This window comes from Lucilia cuprina, chromosome 3 (assembly GCF_022045245.1).
Source record: "Lucilia cuprina isolate Lc7/37 chromosome 3, ASM2204524v1, whole genome shotgun sequence".
NCBI lineage: Eukaryota > Metazoa > Arthropoda > Insecta > Diptera > Calliphoridae > Lucilia > Lucilia cuprina.
The window spans coordinates 45147545-45169588 of NC_060951.1; the positions used below are offsets into that span (position 1 = coordinate 45147545).

Here is a 22044-nt window from a genome sequence, read left to right on the forward strand (position 1 = left end):
TTAATTTAAAGTTTGAGAATAAATTCATTAAATTTTTGTTCATATTCATTAACTATTCCGTCTTCGTAAAGTCTAATTGACTCGACTAGTTCAGACTATAGTTTTGACTAGATAGGATTCTAGTTCTGACTATTCAAACTGAATGAATGTCCAAGTCCTTTAAGTGAACACCTGCCTTATGGACCTTATTTCACTGTAGTCTTTTTCAATCATTGGGTGATCTTCTATGACGACTTACTATTGTCCCATTGTGCTTCTTATAAGCTGGTGGTAATTTACGTATATGGAATTTCCGTATCGGGTATCTGTTGTTATCGGCAACAGCGACGAACTCATCCTGCAAACTTAGGTTTAATCCACAGTCACGTGGATGTCGAAGGAATCTCTACCAACTGACCAGCCAGGACAAGTTCTGCGGGTAATTGACCAGCAGTAGTACCATATTATGTGGTTATCTGAATCTACCCCATGTCAAAAAACTTCAAGAAATGTCCGAGGAGTGGCGTGAAGTAACTTCAACAGTTTATAGTCCAGCCAGACTAGAGGAACTGGTAGCATTTCTTTTCACCTATGTCCTGGCTGGGCAGTTGACAATTTTTCTAAAATTATTTTTTTATATTAAATTTTTTAAATTTATCTGCTTTTTAGAAACACTTTTTCAAAAATTATCTTTTTATGAAAATTTTTGTTTTTAGAGATTTTTTTTAATTAAATGTTGTATTGATTTTATCGAAAACTGTTGCTTGTTTATAGAAACATTACGAAAAATTTTCCTTTCTAATATTCTAAAAAAAATTTAAATTTACTTTACAAACTTTGATATTGAAATCTTTCCCATGACATGAGAACACTATTTTGTTCAGGTCATTCTATAATTTGCTACAAATACAATAGATATTAAATTATTTTTCTTGCTTGTTAAGTAAATGAAGTAGACAATACTAAGTTATAATAAAATTACTTCCAATAACGATATTCTCATTCTCTGATATACAAATATATAAAAAACACATACACCTTCCACTGATTGGACAAATTCGATTTAGTTTTTATTTCTTCCTTGTTTTCATTTATTTTCTGTAATTCCTATTATATTTATTATTTTCAATTTTCCTTGCATTTAATTTGGTTTTTTTATTCATTTTCTATTTTTTTTTCTTCTTCAAATGTATGTAGAGTAATAGAGGTTTTTTTTTGCAAACATATACATTACACAATGTAATGCAAAAAGCTTATCCAAAGTTCAGTTAAATTGAATGCAATGTAGTGCAAAAATATGTTTTGTGTAACATGACCAAACATATGAAAAAAAAAATATAGAGAAAATGTTTGAGAGATGGACTGTGATTTGAACAGTAAAAGAAAAAAAAAACAATAATACAAAACATCATTTAAGTATACACCATCTACAATAAAATACTTGTAGTGAAACAAACATGCAACATACAGAAGCAATAACAGCAAAATAACATTCAACAGCAGCAGCAACAACAATAACCGCAGCAACAACAACAAAATGAACAATAACAATGGCTATTACTATAAAACATGTTACACCACTCTGTAACTAGTACATACAACATAATAATGGCATTAACCCAGCAAACAATTTCAAAAATCTGAACTCAATATCTTGAAAACAAGTTTAAGGAATTTTAAAATTTTCCAAAAAATTTAATATCAAAATAAATCATTTTTTGCAAGTTTATGAAATTTTAATAAAATTGTTTGCTGGGTTATATAAATACATGTAATAGCGAACATTCCACTAGTTTATATTTGTTTCTATATTCATATGGTTTAAACTTAAATCTAGTTTTGTGGCTTAATGTTACTGAGCAACGATCTGCCACCCTACACTAAACCAAAGTATTCAGAAAAAACACACAATCCGTTTCAATCATATCATGTGAATCATCATCATCATCATCAGCAACAACGACTAAGTACACGAACATAAAACGGTCAGTTCAAATAAACTATAACGAAATTCTATTAAAATTGTTTTACAATTTGTTTTTTTCCACCAGTATTGTGATTAGTTGTGGGATTGATTGGAAAAAAAATAAATAAAAATAAAAATTGCCAATGGATTTAAACTAAAATATACAAATATGTACACATATATAGTAGTTGAAATAACAAACCGACACCGATACAAAATTTACAATTTTCCAACTATTTCCAACATTTTACCCTCCAACACTTGAATCCTCCAACAAAGTCATTTCAAATTTATTTTACATATGGGAAGTAGTATAGATCATTATATTTAGGTCATTTTTATACATATTAATACGTGATATTTTTACAAAAAGAAAAAAAAAACAATAATAATATAAAATTGTTGGGTATTTTATTTTATTAATATTATTATAACATTTATTCAACCACAAAGTGTAGAATTTTTGAAAAAAAAACAAATAAACCAATATAACAATAATAAATTTATTATTACTATTTTTTTTTATTTGATATATTTTTAGGTTTAAGTGTGAGCTATAAAGCCACACATATTTATGCACAAAAATATATAACCATTAAAGATTAATTAGTGCATAAAATTTAATAATAGCTATTAAAATAATACGTATATTTAAATAAGAAAAATTTATGGCAGTTTGAAGAGAAATGTCTGAAAGTTTGATTATAGTCCAATATTTAGTCTGCTTAAGAGTTTAATTGAATATGAGCTAGTTTCTACTATGCATATGCCTGTACTATGTATATGTAAGTCTATAGTCTGAACTACAATCGCTTAAACTATCGTTAAGTCTAAAATCACTTTGGACAACAATCTAGTCTCAAGTCTGGACTACAGTATATTCTCTGTTCTAGGATATGGTCTTGTTTATAGTCTCTTCTATAGTATAGGTCTATGGTCTAGACTAATGTTTGGTCTATAGTCTAGACTAAAGTCTGATCTATAGTCTAGACTAAAGTCTGATCTATAGTCTAGACTAAAGTCTGATCTATAGTCTAGACTAAAGTCTGATCTATAGTCTAGACTAAAGTTTCATCTATAGTCAAGACTAAAGTCTGATCTATAGTCTAGACTAAAGTCTGATCTATAGTCTAGACTAAAGTCTGATCTATAGTCTAGACTAAAGTCTGATATATAGTCTAGACTAAAGTCTGATCTATAGTTTAGACTAAAGTCTGATCTATAGTAAGGACTAAAGTCTGATCTATAGTCTAGACTAAAGTCTGATCTATAGTCTAGACTAAAGTCTGATCTATAGTCTAGACTAAAGTCTGATCTATAGTCTAGACTAAAGTCTAGTCTATAGTCTAGACTAAAGTCTAGTCTATAGTCTAATATATAATCTGATCTCTAGTCTATACTATAGTTTGTTTTATAGTCTAGAGAATAGTCTGGTTCATAGTTTGGTCTGTGGTGTAGTATATAGTATGGAAAATGTTCTAGTATCTAACTTTGTTAAAGTCTGAACTTTACTCAAGTTCTAGATCTGCATTATAGTAGAGGGGATTGAATATATTCAAGTATAAAATCTAATCTCTATTCCGATCTGTAGTCTGGACTTTAGTCTAATTTATCGTCTGTATCAAAGTTTGCATTATTGCTTAATCTGAAGTCTAGAATATATTCTCTTTGGTATGGATCAAAGTCTTGACTCTTGTCTGTATCTTAGTTTAGACTATAATATTATCTGTAGTCTGGATTTTTCTGGAAATATTTAAGATTGACTAGTTAAATCTCTAGTCAGGACTAAACTCTAGTTTTCAATTCAAATTTAAAATCTTGTTGTAGCATGAACTACAGTCTATTCTATAGTCTGGACTATAATATAGTCTATCTAATCTGGGCTATATTCTTAACTTTAGACCATTTTGTATTGTAGTGTGTCTGTAGTATGTACTACAATCTAGTTGCACACAGGACACTCAGCGATAGTTATTAACAGAATTATGTATCCTACGGTAAGAGTATGTATTTATATGACATTTTTTCTATTCTACATAAACTATAACTTGATTATTTTATAGTAAACACCGATCCCCTCTTCTCTATATCCCTTCTTTCTTTAGAGCCCCATATTTTCTGGGTTAATACAACAAACTACATACATGTATACAAACAACATTGTAACTGTCATTTAAAGGTTTTAAATTTGTTTTCCTACCACATCATCATGATGATGATATTGTGTTGGCAGGATAGTGGACATATTTTAAGGATCTCTTTTTTCTCTACCTTATATTCTGTTTGTTTAATAAAAAAAAAATACCAACAACATGTCCAAGTAGTTGCTCGTCACACGTCCACATGTATTTATATCATTTTCAAGCAACACCTTAAATTACAAAGGTGGTTGAATAAATATTTTTTTGTTTGTTATAGTCCGTACATAGTGGCCTTAATTCCTCGCTATTTCTCCTTATCCCTCTGTCCAAGTTTGTTCAACAAGTTGTGTTCTTTCTTATAGTAGATAGGTGGAAATGTGCTATGTACTATGAGTACTAAATACAATTTTCATAGTCTACATATAGGTGTATATAGCCTGCATAGCTTAGTGTTGTCGTGTTTGCTAAAGGTGTAAAGAAAATATTAGTTACGTGTTGCAAAGTGTGTTGTTGTCTTCCTACGTTTATTTATTCAGTTTTTTTGTTAATAAGGTAAACAAAAAATTTACGAAACACTCCTAAAAAATTATATACTTACGTTTTTTTAGATTTTTATACAAATATTAAAGCATAATTAAACAAAAAAAATTATTAATGTTAAGGTTTGTTTCTAAAAAAATTTAGGTATTATTTTTTCTAATAGAGCTAGAGTTATTAATGAGGACTTTTTTTTACAAAGTTTAAGGGTTGTTTACCAAAAATTATATAATATTTTTTTATATAAATTATAAATTATAGTCTTATGTTAACGTGTTTTTCATTGTTATTTTATGTAATGTGATATAAATTAGTTTAATTTGTTTTATTGATGAGAGGTGTCCTTTTTTTAACTTTTTGCTGGACAGGAGGTTTGATGACGTTGATAAATTTAATTGTTTATTATACAGCTGTTGACAGTGTGTTATTATATTTAGAATTGATAATTATAGAGATATATTTAGTTCTGGGTCATAACGTAAATTAATATTTATTAATTTTTTAAATTTTCAATAAAGTTTCTATTAAAAAAATAAAAAATTCTTATAGAAAGTTTTTTTATATAGTTTTAATTTTACAAAAAATTTTCTATGAGTTTTTACTTTCTACAGAAAATTTTCTGTACATTTTTTCTTTCTGCGGAAAAATTTTTATAGATTTTCACATTTTTTAGAAAAAATTTAAACTTTTTTTAGAAAATTTAAAAAAAAAATTGAAAATTTTCAATAAAATGTTATTTAAATGTTCGCTTTTTATAAATTTTTTGAAAATTTGTTTTATAGAAAATTTTCACTTTTTTGTAATTTTTGATAAATTTCTATTTTATAAAAAATTTCAATAAATTTTCACTTTTTATAGAAAATTTTCAGCAATTTTTAAAAAACTTTGTCTTTTTATAGAAAGTTTTCAATAAATTATCTTTTTTTTTTTTTTAGAAAATTTTTCATTATTTTTTTAATTTTCATTAAATTTTTACTTCTTATAGAAAGTTCAATAAAATTTTTCTTTTTGCTGCAAATTTTCTATAAATTTTCTTTTTTTCCGAAAACTCTCTGTAAATGTTCAACTTTTTTAAAAAAATTTCAAACATTTTCTCTTGTTTTAGAAAATTGTGAAACATTTTTTTATTATAAATTTTTTAATAATTCTATTTTAATGGAAATTTTCAATAAATGTTTTTTTTGCAGTTTCTAATAATTTTCACTTGTTTTAGAATTGTTTCTTTATTTTTTTTATAAAAAGTTGTTGATTTTTTTTCTTTTTTTAGGAAATTTTTGATTTTTATAGAAAATTTTTATACAAATTTCTCTTTTTATTGAAAATTTGTATGAAATTATTCCCTTTTTTAAAAGAAATTTTTAAAAAATTTCAATTTGAAATAATTTTCGATAAACTTTATAGAAAAATTTTAGTATATTCTTTCCTTTTACTTAAAATTTTTTATAAATTTCGAATTAAAATAATTTTCAAAAAACTTTATATTTTGAAAGAAAATTTTCTGCTTTTAAAGATAAGTAAACCGAAGTGACAAGAGTTGGGGATAACTGAAGGTGTTGGCACAAAATAGATTTATGCCCTATGCTCCTTGTAGGAATGATGGAACTTATTATAGACAATTTTCAATAAATATTCTCTTTTTTAGAAATTTAAAAACTGTTCACTTTTTATACATTTTGATAAATTGTGGTAACATTCTCATAAAATCTCTATTTGTTAAAAGTTTAATAAATTTTTCACACCGAAAACTTTTGAGTCTCTACTTCTAATCACTATATAAATTTTGCTTATAATCGCCTTAATAATCTTATACGATTATAAAAAAATAAAACTATTAAATTTTTTTTCAAACTAGTGTTTGATGTGAATTATGAAAAAATCTTTTTATAAGCTTAACTAAAAATTGTTTTTTAATGTAAAATTTATTTAAATTAATAATTACTAACTACTGTTTTTTCCACTTCTTTTCTCTATTTACAGGTAAATTACACACTTAATCTCATAAATATTTTAAACTATGGTAAGCTTATTTAAATGAATTTATTTTTTATTCAGACAAATTTAAAGTTTTATCACTCATTAAAATCTTAAAAAAGTTAAAATATTAAAATAAATTTTTTTTTGTGTTTTGTTTAAGGGAAAATTATTATTATTATTTATGTTTTTAAACAAAAAGTAATAATAACAATGACCACAACTCAAAGAACAAAAAAATTAATAGCCCTTTATTCTGTATATAACTTAGTAGTAGTTCGTGCTTATAATTATTACTTTTTTCCACATTTTAATAATTTTGTTTTATAGACTGAAAAATTAAACAGTTTTCCTTTCCCCCTACCCACTTCTAAAATACTAACGCAACTCTCAAACTAATAATTTAGTGTTAAAAGAAGACAAATATGTGCCAACACAGCACATTTAGAAAAAAAGTTCTTTCTAACCGTATCACCAGCAGTAGTTGAAGTAGTAGCTGTGGCAGCAGCATAAAAATCATAAACCATGAAATTATAAAACGACACATTCAACAAACTATTTACAACCAGTAGTCGTAGAAGTACCCACGCTATTAATAAAATTTTTGTTTTGAAAAAAAAAATAATAATACAAAGTAAAAATTTATTTACCATAAAAAATATTAAAATATTGTTGTGTTTAAAAAATATACGATATTTGAGATCACATGCAGTCTGTTAGTCGTGAGGCCTCAAAAGTTAGGCAAAGAAAAAGTTTTGTTTTGTTTAACTGGTCAATCAATTATAATAAAAGGTTCGAATTGTTATAAGCAACTAAACAATAGTTAAGTGCAAAAAGAATTATCGCTAAATTAACCTTTTAAAGAAAATTTTTGAGAAATTTCCATTTTAGAGAAAATAACGAAACATTTTTGTTATACCTTACACCACTATAGTGGGGAGAGTATTATGCATTTATGCTGATGTTTTTAACACCCAAAAATATTGGTTCTACACCATCCTTAAAGTACACCAATCGGCTCAGAATCACTTTCTGACTCGATTTAGCTATGTCCGTCTGTCAGTTCGTATGTTCGTCTGTCTGTCTGTGTGTCCATGTAAACTTTGATAAAAAATTTAATGAATTTTTGCACTCTTTGCTATTATAAATGGTTGAAATAAGTCCATAATTTCGCCTAGCCCGAATACGACCTCTGGGCTCATAAATACGTTAAATGTTCTATTTTGTCAACAACAATCTTCAAACTCAGTTTTATAGAATTCTAAATGACACGACTGATAATGTCCACTTTTTTTAAAATACTGACTGGTGCAGGGTATCATATGGTCGGCCATTTCTGACTTAAAATGCATACTTGTTTTTTTATAGAAAAGTTTCTGTAAATTTTCTTTTTTATATAAATATTTCAAACAGTTTTCTCTTTTTATAAAATAGTTTGGTTAAATTTACTTTTTATTGAACATTTTCCTCAAATTTTAATAATTTGTTTGTTTTTAAAAAATTTTGTCGTATCACCATATTTGCCCTCTAAGCTTTTCCCACTCATTATCATAATTATTATCACGCCAAGAAAGTCTAATATTACGTCTATAATTTCAATTTAATAACTGAAAAATAATTTATGGTTTCATAATAATAAATTAATGGTTTTCTTTTAAATGAAATATGATAATGACCTTATTGAAAATGCACACACACACACACAGAAAATTGAAACGTTTAGGAATTTCGTAATACAACAACAGTCGTAAAAAAGGTCATAAAATTATATAACTATAAAAATTAAACTAAAAATTTTATGAGCCATAAAACTTTGTAGACCCCAACAATAAAATAATCTTAAAAACAATTTACAATAAAACCTTAAACATTAAATTAAAAAAATATTTTCAAAACAATATTTAAGTTTAAAATTTTTATTTTTGCAAAAATAACTTTATGTTTATTTAATTTTGAATAGTTACTTAAAAAAATAAAATACAAAAAGTTTTAAGATGATGACGCGTCATCTGGCGCCAAATATCATGGTCTCTTCCTCTTTCTTGTTTTTATAATATTTTTCTTGTTCTTTTTTTTTATAAATGCAATACAGCAGCCATAGCAAAATCAGTAGGAGTAGTAGTAGTCGTTGGCTTGATGTTCATTTTTAAGTACCTTGTTATGATTATATTCCTGAGGATTATACTCCTGTGTATAACAAGTCATACCGTCTGTTAGAGTTTTTTTTGTTTACTTATTTTTGCCTTCTTAGTTTATGCTACATACTTTTCTTAAACTTAAACTTGTACTTATATTTGATATATATTTTTTTTTTCTTTTATTTCTTTTAAGAGTTGTATTGGAGTCTAGTCTGAAATAAAAGGTAAAAAAATCGTATACCTTAAGCATGACATTTGTGGTTATAGTTTTTTTTATTTTATTTATTAATTTTTTTCTTGCTGCTAGACATTGAAAACAATATAAAAATCTCAGTACGATTTTTTTTTATAAAATAATAATAATAACATTACTATGTAGTAAACTGTCATATGGTATTGTGTTTTCTTGTTGTTGTCGCATTATATCTGTCATAATAACCATGTATAATGGTTGTTATCAAAAGACGACGACAACGGTGTTAAGATTTTTTTTTAGAAAACTTAGATTTATAGTAATTCTTTTTAAAAGAAAAGTGTTTTAGTGGAAAACGTAATCAAGTTTTAAGTTGTATTTTTAAATTTAAAAGTTAAAATCAAGAAAAATTAAAACCAGGCCTTTAATATCTCTATATTTAGGTTTACATGGCTTTAGTCTATAGTCTTGACCATACACATGTGTTCTCTATTCACAGGTCTTAAGTACACAGTCATGATTAATGTCATGTAAATAAACTGGACTATATATAAACCTGTCTATAGCCTTGACTATATAGACCTATATATATTCTTGACTACAGGCCAATTTATAGTCTTGATTATAGACCTGTTTATAGACCTGGCTATAGGTTTGACTTGACTATATAAATGTATAATCTTGATATAGACCTTTATATAGTATTGACTATACATATGTTTTTAGTCTCGATTATACCCCTATTTATATAGTCTTGACTGACTATAGTCTTGAATATACCCTTTCTATAGTCCTAACTATATCCTGTCTGTAGTCTTGACTATAGACCTGTGTATAGTCTTGATTATACCCTTGACCATAGTTTTGACTTTAGACCTGTATAGACAATAGACCTGACTATAGTCTTGACTATACCCCTGTCTATAGTCTTAACTATAGACCTGTCTATAGTCTTGACTATAAACCTGTCTATTGCCTTGACAATAGACCTTTCTATTGTCTTGACTATAGCCCTGTCTATTGCCTTGACAATAGACCTCTCTATTGTCTTGCCTATATACCTGTTAATAATTTTGACCTCTTTATAGTTTTAACTATAGACTTGTTTATAGTCTTGATTATAGACCTGGCCATAGTTTTGTCTTTAGACCTGCACAGATAATAGACCTAACTATAGTCTTGACCACAGACCTGTCTATAGTCTTAATATAGACCTGTCTATAGTCTTGACTATAGACCTCTCTATTGTCTTGACTATAGACCTGTCAATAATTTTGACCTGTTTATAGTTTTGACTATAGACTTGTTTATAGTATATAGTCTCGACTATAGACATATCTGATGTCTTGGCTATAGACCTTGCTATAGTCTTGATTATAGACTTGTTTACATTTATAAATTATAATCATAGTCCTTGTTTATAAGCCTGTCAATAGTATTAGCTATACATCCATCAGTCTCATATATAGACACGTCAATAATCTCGACTGTATATTCGAGAATAGGCTATTTTATAGATCATCTCTATATGTCCTCCACAATAGACTTTTATCAAATTTTAAATTAAAAAGATTCTACTGTTGGCTTACTTACTTCAACTACACTGAATTACAGTAAGTTTTTTTTTTTTTTTGCAAACCATATTGACCCCCTTTTCATAAAATTTATTTATAATCTTCTCAGAAAAACTTCAACTTCTTAATCCCTCTCACTTCTAGTAGCATTAAAACATCAAAATCTTTGAAAAGATTAAAGTAAAAATATTTTCTTCTTTTTTTTTGGCAAAAATCTTTACTTAAATGATTACAAAATAATCACAACTCCTTAAGAATTAAACTCTATTTTCTTCGAAAAAAAAACTGATTGCTGTCAAAATGTAACAAAAAGAAAACATTTTAATAAACATCAAGAGCAACTTAATCCCCCTTGCCCCCCAAATAGAAATCATTTTTATTGTAAACATTTTTTCTAAAAGAAAACTTTTTAATATTTTCGGTTTTTATATATAAAAACTCATACGTTCAATACTCACATTATTATTAGACTTTAGGCCAAATAAAAATCTCTGGCATTTCATTATTACTAAAGCCACAAGCATTAAGTCTTTGTTGTTATTAGAGTATTGTATTTGGCAACAAACACTATGTGAACTGTAAAAACACTTTCAACTTAGAAAACAAGTCGAATAAATATAACATAAGAAGAAATAAGTATTAAGGACTAAAAGCCTTTAAAAAAAAAGGAATATGTACATTTTTGTTGTCTTTGTTATATTTTTATTAGCAAGAAACAGAAAATTTCAAAACATTTTATAGACTTGACCAGGAAGGAAGAGGAAAAATTTTATACATGAACCATTTAATCTTCTGAATCTTTAGAGACTTATTAGGATCTTTTACAGACCAGTCAGCGTGTGAGTGTATTGGATATTAAGATTTCAGAAAACCATAAAATCTATTTAAATCATATCGGTTATAATTTCGGTGACATATCTTGTATCGTATTTTATTATATTGCTTAGTGTTTAAAAGATTCATTTTAGTCTCTTCTTACTTCTTTTATTTTGTGTTATATAACTCTATAAGTTTTAGATTTCTTTGCATATATCCATTTTTTGTTGTAAATACAATATTGTTTGTTAAATATTAAAAATGCCCATGTTGCCACAAAATAAAATGGTAAACTGATAAAAGAAAAAGTTTATTATGCACAGCAATATTAGCAGGCAAGTAAGAGAAAAACTAAAGTGGTTTAATAATAAACGAAAAGGGCATTAAATTCTAAAACTAAACTCTTCTAAACAAAATCTTAGTTATAGAGGCGAGGGTGGACTGAGAAGGTTGCAATGCTATTGTTCTTTTTATAACTATAAAAAAAAACATTCTTAAAACTAAATAAAATTTTCAACAGAGAACGTAATAATGCTTAAAATTACAAAAATAATCAACTTCCCACACTTCCCTCGTAGATATGAAAGACTTGTTTAGAAAAAAAAACTTCACCCTGAAAATTATAAATATTGCAAAATTCACTTTCTTTTTTATTTTGTTTCTGAAAGCCATATACACATTATTACTTTCTTCTAACCCCCTTTTAAGAGTTAACTGCAGCCCAATAATATTCCATTTCAGTCTGCTTAAGTGTCTGTCCTTCTTAGTCTATGCTTTAAACACTTTTACTTTGTAGTTGCTTAAAAAACTGTAAATTTTATCGAAAAAAGAATTGAGGATTTTCGTAGTTTTTTTCGCATGAAGCTGTCAAAAATTTGCAATAAAATAAATCAAAAACATGTCTGTGGTTTAGGCGAAAGTTATGTGATTAAAGTTTTCTATGAATTCTTTACATAGATATTTATGTAGAAGTGTTGTTCTGGGTATTAAAATGTAAAAGAAGAATTTAGAGAAAGGATTTATTTGAAGTGAATAATATTTGGTAGATACATATGTTTAAGACATACTGTTGGTTTTTGTGTTGAACAAATTTGTTAATATTTTTATAAAATTAATCATAATCTGAAAAATTATCTATATATTTTTCCCTAACATTTAAGCTCTTACACTATATACCTTGCTCTTGAAAGTTATGTGAAGATCAGGCATAGGTACAGAACTATAAATGAGCATTGCTCTTAAAAGTTTCATTGAAGATGAGGCATCGGCAGAGAGTGACAAATAAACTCTCACACTTTAAAAAACATTCATAAGTTAAAGTGTATAAAACATCTTTCTCCGGGTGAAAGAGATAAATGTGTTCTCTTAATGATTTTTATTCACTTTTAAACATATATGAGCTAAGGCAAGAGTGTTAGTAAGATATTGTGAGAAAGCTTTTCGCAAATACTCAGCAACAAAAAAATGAAGTACTTCCCAAAGAATAATATTTATTACCACTTCAAAAGTAGCACTAAGTGATTTTTTTTACCTTCTGTAGAAGTGATGTTTAATGACTTTCGAAGAAGTGCAAATAATACTATCTTATGCATGATATAAATATTTTTTATTCTTACATTTTTTTGTGTATTAAAAAGTGTTACTTTTAGGCTTTTGTAGTAAATGTGTTTATGTGTTAAATACAAAACTGAAATTTCGCTTTCAAAAAAATAACATAAAAATTACATCTTGAGAATGACTTCAGAAGTAGTGAATTTGTAATTAAATAAATAGGACTTTCCTCCTATGACAAGCCTGTGTTAAAATTATCACTTCAGATCTTTATCAGCCTTTCCATTGAGTAAATTCTACTTATTCTTCGCTTCTTTAGAAGTTCTTTATTTTTTGATAGGTTAGCTGATGTAAATAGTTAATTATATTTTCCTCTATTTTGCAGTTGACTTTATTCTTGATTGAAAATTTTCTTCATTAAAAACAAACTTATTTCTAAATCTCTTTTAATTAAATTTTCTCCTTTTATTTAGTTAAAGAGTTACCAACTCTTTAACAAACTTTATTAATTCCACAAAACCCCAAAACTGTATTAAATATTTCATAAACATTTAGTATCTACACTAACTTAGTACAAATAATGTTCAATGATTTTCTATATTATTGGGCTTCTTTTACAACATATTCAGTTTTTAATAACCCAAAAAAAACCCACAAAAACTTGAAACCTATTCCAGTGCACGCTTTTATCCCTTAACAATAAGTTAAGAACAAAATTGAAATGAAATTCAATCTGTAACTTAATACTTTTTTTCATCAACATCATCATCAATGGGGAAGAGTGGGGAAAGAAGAGAACAGAAGAGAAAATTTACAACAATACCTACAAAAATATACATGATTTATGTATAGGGTTTATGATTATAAGCTAAAGTAGGACGAATTTAGTAACCCAGCTCTTCTGGCAAACACATAATGTATCGGCTATTTTGTCAAAATGTGTAACTTCTTAATTGGATCGAATTGTTATGCAAAAAGGAACATAATGGAGACTTTTGTGTTTGTTAGTTACTTAAGAGAAAGTCAGTCGTCGCTTAAGTGTCTCTAAGTAATCTAGAAAGTATACAATATTAATAATATTTCACAGAATGTTTCTTTGTGTAAATGGTATCGCCTGCCCAAACTGCAGGAATCTACACCGTAAAAAGGATATTTTTTCTTATTATAGCTTTGCAACCACCACACATGTTTGTGTATAGTGGTCATTTAATATGTATTCAGAATTAGTATTGTGTGTGCATACATCTGATTAGGTTTTTTTTATTTTTTGTTGGTTGAGCTTTTATTGAAAAGGTTTCTTTTCATTTATGTACTTTATTATTTGAAGAGTATGTATGAACAAGTTTATAGAAGTAATCATAATTGTGTTTTAAATTTAATATAAGTAATTTATTTTTTGCTGTTTTAGTTAACATAATGCATTCATTAAACTTGAATAATTTTGTTTTAAATGTGATTCCTTTTAAATAAGAATTTTTATGCAAAACTGTTTATTATTCTTTTGAAAATTTGAATTTTTGGCAAATTAGTTCTTTTGTGGGTTTTTTTTTAGAAAATTAGCTTAACAAGGTTTTAATTATAAAGCATTTTTTTGCATCAAAAAATATCGAATTACATTTTAAAATTCCTTAAAATATGTTGTTATAAAATAATTTAAATTTGGAATTTATTAAAAAGGTCAAGGTCATTCAACTGAGACAAATATTATTTATCCTCTACAACACCATGATTGGGGTATTATAAGTTTGTAACACCCGAATACCCACCTTAAAGTATATCATTCGTCTCAATATCACTTTCTCAGTCGATTTAGCTATGTCCGTCCGTCTGAGTGTTCATGTAAAGTTGCAATTTTTAAGATAATTTGATGAAATTTAGCAAATGCTTTTCTTTTAACCCAAGGACGAATAGCCACCATATAACCGTTCCACTCTAATAGGGCTTCTTGGCTTAAATGCTCTAGTATGTCAACAAAGATTAGCAAAACTTAGTTTTATAGAAGTTTAAATGACACTGCCGATTTTTGTAATAATAGGGTTCACTTCTCTCTAGCCTCCTCCCCCAGGGGCATGTTACCTTGGCGAAACCTCCGCCTTGGTGTTATTGCAATCCCGGGGTATAAAGAGGTGGCCAATACCTCCAGTCTGGTCGGGACTTAAAAATTGGTTACAGTCTACTGCTTGGCTTAGTCCTTGCATAGATTGCCAGAGGTCAGACCAGAGCACCGCATAATCTGGTACTACCGGTGACTAGTTGCCCGCAGTACTATGTCCTGGCTGGTCAGTTGGTTGAGGTTCCTTCGGTATCCACATAGTGGCCATGGTTAAATTCGCGGAGAGAGTAAGTGTCGGTAAAAAGACTGATGCATGTTAATATTCAATATTTCGGGATAAGTTCGGTGCTGTTGCCGAAAACAACAGATATACCCAGAGGAGTGACCGTGGGACTAAGCGTTGGAAATGTGTTGGTATTAATTGTATATATGGTACGGGATGAATGTGACGTTCGGTGGACCTTACTCCATGATGGATGAAAGGTATCATATACATATGATACCATTTAATTTTAATCCTTGTCCAGATATATTCAGGGTATACTCTGTTCATATCAGAATTACCACAGTGTCTCCCTGTGAGTAAAAACAATGTCTACAGCTTACTACTACTTCGGTCCACCGAATACGTCTCTAGGTGTTGTTGCCGAATCAAAAGAGGCCATCAAATGGTCAGAGATTAGATAGCTCTATCCTCCATAGAACTCCATAACTTTAATATAAAATGTTTTGATAAATTTTGATAATATTATTTAATATTTGCAGTTTATATAAAAAATTTCGAAATATTGTTTCCCATTAAAATGCTTTTATTTTTAATCTCTTTCTTACAAATTCAACAAGTTTCTTAGCTGGTCTTCCTTTCACCAAACTATTTTCTCGCTGTATTCAATTTTTCTAATCTCTTTGTTTAAGCTGAAAATATTTTTATTACATTTTTTATCTTAATTTTTTTTATTCTTGTAGGCATACCGCAAACAATTTGATTTTAAAAGTATTTTACTTTAATGTTTTTTCATCTTTTTTTAAACTTCTTAAACATATTGTAATTTAATTTTGTTTAAATAAGTTTACTTCAGTGGTTTTATGCTCTGGCTAATGTCTGTGTGTGCAAAAAAAAAAAGTTTAAAACAAAAGTTTTATGATGTTTTTTTTTTCATTTTGCATATGTGGACCTAAGGAAAAACACACATTAAAAGGAAAAATAAAACTTTAAAATGTATTATTTAATTAAGAGATTTTATGGTTTGAACTTCAGACAAGCAAATAGGGATTAAGAAAATTTTCTTTTTGAAGTAAAAAAGCAAGAAAATAAGCAATATAAATAAGAAGTTTTTACAATAGACAGGGCGTTAAAAGAGTGCAATGTTAATATATTTAGATATTTCATTTAAAACTTTAAAACTTTTTGTTAACATACAAGTTTAAATTAATATTGAAACCTTGTACTTTATGTTCTAATTTGAATTTTTATTAAATTATACTTATGTGGTCAGTATTAGTAGCATTTTATTTATTGTTGTTTGTTGTATTCCTACTTGGTTATTCATACACATACATATATAGTAGTCTATAGAGTAAGTATATTATTTTCATATTAAAAGGGTATTACATGCATGAAAGCTTTTCAATAGGTCAACTTCATAACAGGAATTAAATGCTCAAAACATTTACAACAATATGCTAACACATATTTAGATATAAATATACTTACATGGATATACGTACAATACGATAATAATTCAAAAGATACAAAAATATGGCTAAGTAATGAAATTCAAATGTTTAAGTTTATGTGTGTTATAAATATAGAGTTTATTGTTGGAAAATTACAGTAGGATAAACATATTTTTAATGAAAATTTTGTAAGAAAAGGAAACTTAACAAAAATTTATTAAAATATAATCCGTTCTTTCCCCTACCCTATTTTATACCCTTCACCTTCGTGAGAAGTGTATATATAAGTTTGTCATTCCGTTTGAAATTTCTATAATATAATTTTCCGACCGTATAAAGTATATATAAGTATTCTGGGTTCTTATAGATAGCGGAGTCGATTAAGCCATGTCCGTCTGTCTGTCTGTCTGTTGAAATCAGTTTTTAGAGGTCCCCAGATATCGGCGAGATCCGAATCTTCAATAATTCAGTTAGACCTGCTTTCGAAAAGATCGCTATTTAAAATCAGCGAAATCGGTCTATAAATAACGGAGAAATGAGCAAAAATCCGAGACAACCTCTAAAAATTTCATCAAAAAAGCCACATTTTTTTCATGCTCTGTTAAAAAAGCAACAACAACACTGTGAATTTGAGAACAACACTGTGTGGAAATGCATTTGGTTTTATTCAACTGTGTATTTTTTGTATGTTTGGATGCTGTTCTGTATAAAAAGAACAAGGAGATAAAGCTCTAATATGTTGGTAATACAGCTCATATTTGTTTGAGGGTGGTAATACAGTTTGACGGTGGTATTACAGTACAACGGTTAATATTTCTTTCTGCTACAGTTTATATTTGTTTGTGTGTATGTTATGTGTGACATGTGTGCAGAAATACAAAATAAATAAAAACTGTTTTTTAAAATATACTTGGTGAAGGGTATATAAGATTCGGCACAACCGAATATAGAAATATTACTTGTTTATCTTTACATATATCATTCAATGTTCCAACTCTATCTACTCTTTTGCCGATGACAGCAATATCCGTCATTCTTATTCATTCAATTATAGGACAAGCCCTCTAGAGATTGGGGCAATGGCACATAATATGAATGAATCGCTCAATCATAATTTGAGAAAAATCTCTAAATGGGGTCATGTTAACAGAGTCGATTTTAACGCCCGAAAGACTCAATGTTGCCTCCTAACACATAAGCGCGTGGCAGATAATGTTGGTCCTTCTATATTTGTGAGTGGTGTAAATATTAAGGAATCGAAAACTCTTAATTGAAAATTTTCTAAACTTATAAATTCTAATCGTTATAGGTGCCCAGTAAAAACATTCATACATACACTTACAAATAGTTAGTTAAAAAGGGAGTCGTAATACATATCTGTGCAACTTCTTCGCTGTCGTACTCTCGACACTATATAAAACATATGAAATATCCTTTAATTTAGATTTATGTTATTTTTGGTGTAGGCCAAGTTGTTCCTTAACAAATTTATAACACATTTTTTTGTTTCATTTTTATTTTCGAAAAACAAAGTTTCACAGAAATAATATAAATAATTTAGAAAAGTTCTAAAAGTTCAATAACAATCAAAGTTTTTTAATTAAAACAATTTTCCAATTGATTGGTTTGTTTGCCATTTTTTTAGGTTCTTGATAATGTACATAGACTTTTTTATGAGAACAAAATTGCAAGAAGAAGTAAGAAAAAACTGCCCAGATCAACAAGCATTTAAGGCAATAATAATAAATGTTCAACAAATTTCACCATATTTTCGCTCCAAATATTATGGCAAACATGTGAAAAAAATAAAAACAATAAATTTTAAATCAGATTAAGACATAACTATTAGTATTGTAAAAATTTTAAATTTTCTCATGCAATTCATATAAGTTTTTGCAGTGATTTTAAAGGAATTTTAAAAAAAGGTAATTGACATATTTTCACTTCACTCACTGGTCTTTTTTGATTATAAAAAAATGCCTCAGACCATAATTTCTTAACTGTCATTTCCTTTTTATTTTAAAATTATTAGTATCATACTTATCGTTTAACATTAACTTTTCCTAGATTTTTTCCTTGGTTTAAATTATAATTTTATTTTTTTCTCTGCCCCTTTTCCTCTTACAACTCAACACTAACATAATGAAAATGTTGTGATTCCTTTAAAAAAAATATATTACACTTTTAATGGCTTAAATGCATAAAGAAAGAGGTGGCAGCTTTTCTAACGGAAAATTAACAATTTCACAGTTAGTTAATTCGCAGAAAATACTACTACATATAAAACATTAATCTCCTATTTATGCACATATACACACTATGAGAGAGAGAAAGAAAGTGAGAGGAGGAAGTAATGCTGAAGTGTAATACTTAATTTTTATAACTATTCAATAAAATTGTAATTACTATTCAAAATACTAAATTACAGGCCTCGACTTTTATCCATTTAAACAGTAGTGATTTTAGTTTAAGATTCTTCTTTATCAAGAAACGGGGAGTGAGACCGAGAGAGTGGCTATAAGGAAATGAAAATTTATTGATTAACGCCTTGTTTTAGATTGCTAAATTTTCTTTTGCTTTTCCCACTTGTTATTGTTTTTTGTTTATTTTCTTGTAATTATAGCCTTTTAGTTTTTGCTTGTTCAACTTTATAATTATCGCTAAAGCGATTTAATTGTGTTACTGTTGGAGTTTATCTATTTTATGTGGAATAATAACACATCTGGGATATGAAATATTTAATTGAAATCACAGACAACAGCTATAAAGTGTTTAAAGTTTAAACTAAAATTTCATGAAAAATTATCTTATATTTTTCACAAAAATTTGTTGGAAGTAAGAATTATCAAACTTTTTCTATAATAAAGAAAACTTATTCTTTATAAAAGAAATTTCTTCGAAATTTTTTTATAAAATAAGAAGACTTATTGAAAATTTCCAAAAAGAAAATTGAGTTTATCAAACATTTTTTATAAAACAAGAAAGTTTATCGAAAGTTTTCTATAAAAATAGGAAATTTATGAAAAATTGCCTATAAGAAGATTTTTAGAAAATTTTCTATATAAAAAAGTATTTATTAAAATTTTTCTTTAAAAACAACAATTTATCAGAAATTTTCTATAAAAAATATTTAGAAAACTTTTTATAACAAAATTTGTATTTCTATAAGAAAGAAAATTTTTTCTTAAAAAAGGAAATTTCTTAAAAATCTTCTACACAGAGGAAAACAAGTAATTTTAAATGTATACACGCCTGGTATTTATAACATTCGTTGTCGAAATATGTACGCATATTTCTCAAATCAACAACTAATATATAAAAAATACACGATGTTATCAAATCAACAGTACCTTGCATTGTCGACAACGATTCGTTATTGAAGTCACAACGATGCATTGCCAAATCAGACACAAAGCTTAAAGGAAATGGGAAGAATGTGTTGTTAAAGTTACAACGATGGTTGTCAAAATGATAACTGGGTGTTAAATTGTTAAATTTTACACACAAAAATAATAAATCAACAGAACTTTTCGTTGTCGAAATGACAATGATTCGTTATTAAAGTCACAACGATGCATTGCCAAAGCGACACAAAGCTTAATAGAAATGTCAAGAATGTGCTGTCAAAGTTACAACGATGGTTCTCAAAATGATAACTGGGTGTTAAATTGTTAAATTTTATACACATACGTTGTCTAAATGTTAACAATTGTGGTAAAACCACTTTTAACAACGGATTGTAGTTTTTTAATCAAAAATTTTCTATAAAATCTTTAAATTTAAGAAAAGTTAAAATTCCAAATTTTGATTTTCTTTCCGTGGACAAATAATAAAAAGTCATATAAATTTCTAATTGATTTCCCTTTTCTTAAAAACACTTTTTTTCTCCAAAACATTTAAATTTAAAATCTTTTTCAAACAATTTGTTACTCATTCTCTAAATAATCTCCTTTCCATTCAATCAACTTTAAGTAACGAACATTTTAATATCTATTCTCTAAAAAGTATCTACTTAAGGAAAACAATATTTTTTAATTGCTTTGTATTTTTGAAAATATTTAAAAACATATAATAATCTTAAATGTTTCATAACAAAACACTCAATTGATTTTTATGTGAATATGTATATAAAAATTTTTCTTCTTATAAAGAACACATTTCAATTCACTTCACATTTATATCTTTTATGTTTTTTTGTTTTTTGCTTTCATTATTTAAAGATTAAAATGCATTTAAAAAACATTTTCTTTTCAATTTATTTTTTATAACAAATGCTTAACACTTCATATAACTGTCTTCTATGAGAAAAAAATGGGAAGAAAATATTTTTATATCTAAAGTAATATTTAATGATTTTGATATTAAAAGAAAGTATTTAAAAATTTTATTTTTCGTATGAAAATAAAACATATGGTTGGATGATGTTGATGAGTAATAGGAGTAAATGTTATTAAAAAAATAATTGAATTGTTTATATAATATTTTGGATAAGTATAATTATGAAATGAAAAGTAATATTTTTTTTAGAATAATATCAATCCTTGTAAATATTTTTGTATAAAGAACAAATATGTTCAATGTTAATAGATATATAAAAACATTTGTCCTTATTTAGACAAGCTTATATAATGCTTACATAGTAAGTACTATTAATAAGCTCTCTCTCTCTCTCTATCTCTCTTTTCTCTTCGCAAGGGAACATCAGCGAATCTGATTCAGGTTAAACATTGTTTTATTTTTGCAGAGTAAACTTTAATATAAAGATTTTATTTAAATAACTTATATTATATTTTAGTTAATCCGTTTTTCTTAGTAAGCAAATTGGTCCTTCGTACTAGTAATACTTTTTATACATTTGTCTCTTAAATCTTCACTATTTAAAAATGTTAGATTTTAAATCCATATTGCCTCATTATTCAATGTTATGATTTAATGGTCTTATTTTTTTTCTATTTCATTTCAAGTCCCAAGAAAGTCCTTAACTCAATATTGCTTTACATGCTAAAAAAGACACAAATTTATTTATCCCCAGGTAAACATATTTCTTCTAAAATTCCTTATTTTTTGATATGTTTTTATTTTTTTTTACACAAAAACTCCTTGAATGTATTTATATTTGTCAATTGAAGGAAATTTTTCAAATTATTTCATTTTTTTCATTCCTACATTGAACTCCTTAACAAACCCTTTTCAAATAAGAAAGAAAGAAAAAAACATGAGGTCTAGTTACGTGTCGTTCTTTTCGTGCCACTCTCTTTAAATTGACAATTCCCTATAGTATCGAGGGAGGATGTTAGGTTTTTTTTCCCAGCTAGAAAAAAAGAAGAAATAGGTTAGTGGATACGACATCAACAAAAAAACCGACTATAAAACATATTGGCATATGTCACTTGTAGCTGTAAGATGTATGTGCAACTTGAATTGCCAATTTCTATAAGTTTGTTACGT

At 27.0% G+C, this 22044-nt stretch overlaps 1 long non-coding RNA gene across 5 annotated transcripts in view; it reads left to right on the forward strand.

Annotated features, from left to right (window-relative positions):
- Positions 1 to 21577, forward strand: part of LOC124418806 — a 213723-nt gene extending 192146 nt beyond the window's left edge. For 3 of the 5 annotated variants that reach the window (XR_006940229.1, XR_006940228.1, XR_006940225.1), the window contains exon 5: positions 6601 to 6683. This is a non-coding gene — a long non-coding RNA (uncharacterized LOC124418806). Of the gene's footprint in view, positions 1 to 6600; positions 6686 to 21560 lie in introns of those variants that run through there. The other 2 variants (XR_006940227.1, XR_006940226.1) reach the window with 2 other exon arrangements.
- Positions 21578 to 22044: the final 467 nt, after the last annotated feature.